Genomic DNA, 2,211 nt, shown 5'->3' with positions numbered 1-2,211 from the left:
AAAATTTTCGATATGTTTCTGATTTTTTTGTCTTTAGCTGAATTTGAGATTGGCCATACTGGCTGATGTGTTTATATGTTGATCCCCCTCACAGGTCTGAGAAAAGGGAGTGGTGCCAGGGAATATGAGAGGTATGGGGAAAAAGAGGAATGGTTATTGGAAAGTCTCTCCTGATTTGAGAATTCTCCTTTATGGAACGGTATTTATGAAAAAGCACCTGGTCAGGGTCCTTCCAGTTCATTTATGTAAAGGAGACAGTCTGGCATAGTGTTACACTGCCTGTAATCCCAGCTACTTGGGGAGGTTTAGGCAGGAGGATCCCAAGTTTGAGCCCAGAATGAGCGGTTTAGCAAGACCCTGTCATAAAACAAAAAAGGCTGGGGATGTATGTAGCTCAGGGCCCCTAAATTCAATCCCCAGTACCACAAAAAGAAAAGGAAGAAAAAATCAAACAAGACTAAAAGGCTCAAAGTACACCAAGGCCTAGATGAAGACCTAATGCAGGATTCAAGAGCGAAGGACAGCAGCTGGACAGGACAGCAGCTGGACGGGACAGCCCTGTGGAGCCGCGGAGCGGGCAACAGGGATCTCGGCAGGGACCAGAACAGCGCTCTGCAGAGGGAGGAATTATTTAGAGAATTATTTACAAACGAATCACTCGGAGAGCACGCGGCACACAAGCGCAAGGTGCTTTTGTGCTTGCTGGTGCTCAGGACGCGCAGGCCAGCAGCTAACCCCAAGAGGGGCACGGACGCCGCCGCACCGCGGCCCCTTCCCGAGAGGGGGGGGGGCACGCGCGGAACCCGGGTCCGCGGAAAGAAGAGGCTGGGCCACAGAACATTTCCCAATGGTGCGCCACCCAGCGGGCAACTGCCCTCTAAGACTGACACCACATCCCAGTCCGTAGCCAACTCCGCGTTGACGTCGTCATTAGGCGGCCAATAAACACAGAGCAGGAAGAGGCGGGCTGCGTGGGACACCGCCCCAAACGCCTACTTCTAATCAGTGCAGTCACAAGACTTGAGGAAGGGCGGGGCTAGCTGACACCACCCAATCAAAGACTTGGGGGGGCTATATATTCCCCTCCCTCGGCCTGACCCCGCCCTCCACCTGACATATGAGTACCTCTTACCCTATCAACGACTGCATCTGCGGGGAGAGAAGGCGGGGAAGGGGCGGAGAGGAGGCAGCGAGAGGAAGGAGGCGTAGGCCGAGGAGGAAGAGGGAGGAGGGGTAGGAGAGTCCAGGCGAAGAGGAGGCCCACGACGCCAACGGAGACGACGGGAGGGTGCGCGGCGCTGGACTTTTTCCCGGTGCCCAACGGCTGTTCCAAATCCCCTAAGGCACAAGTCAGACGGAGAAAAGCAGGAAGAGACTTTTATGTCGGCGGACTGAGAAGGTGTACCCGTCACCGTTGCCTCACATCCGGGGCTTTGGAGGGCTGGCCCCCGCAGCCCCGCCCCGCTTCGCGCCTTTCACGGCGACCGGAGGCGGAGGCTGGTGTAGCTGGTCCAGGAGGAAGCCCCTTTAAATCTTCTTAAAGGGGTGGTCACCGAACTGGGCCGACTCTAACGCCAGCCTTAAAGGGGAAGCCGTCGAACAGAAGCTGACAAATTGAGAACTGGGCTGTTAGGAGAATTGGAGCGACTGGGGTTTCCCACCTCTTTTCCCCTCCCACGCCAGAAGTCCTTTAAATTCAGCTTAAAGGGGAAGCGACCGCTTGTGGTGGACTAGAAACTAACTCACGAGCCCTTAAAGGGACGGCTGCTGTTTGAAGGATCCTGGCCCCCTTAAAGGGGTGGTGTCTTTTAACCGGAGGACTGGAGATACTTTTAAAGGGGAGGTTTGCGTTTCGGGTCGAGCTTTCGGCCCCTTTTAAAGGGGTGGCCCTTCCTCTTCTCGGGAGACTCGCTTCGACCCCTGGCAGGGGGCGGCTACCGCTCTGGGCCGCCGGACGCGGTTGGGTCGTCTTAAAGGGGCCGGGGGCGGACAACTTGCGGCCTCGTCTTTAACCGGAGGACTGGAGATACTTTTAAAGGGGAGGTTTGCGTTTCGGGTCGAGCTTTCGGCCCCTTTTAAAGGGGTGGCCCTTCCTCTTCTCGGGAGACTCGCTTCGACCCCTGGCAGGGGGCGGCTACCGCTCTGGGCCGCCGGACGCGGTTGGGTCGTCTTAAAGGGGCCGGGGGCGGACAACTTGCGGCCTCGTCTTTT

The sequence above is a fragment of the Fukomys damarensis genome, unplaced genomic scaffold, assembly GCF_012274545.1.
Source record: "Fukomys damarensis isolate Sample0158 unplaced genomic scaffold, DMR_v1.0_HiC HiC_scaffold_34, whole genome shotgun sequence".
Taxonomy (NCBI): domain Eukaryota; kingdom Metazoa; phylum Chordata; class Mammalia; order Rodentia; family Bathyergidae; genus Fukomys; species Fukomys damarensis.
The sequence above is the reverse complement of the archived record's forward strand: the minus strand, read 5'-3'. Positions refer to the sequence as shown.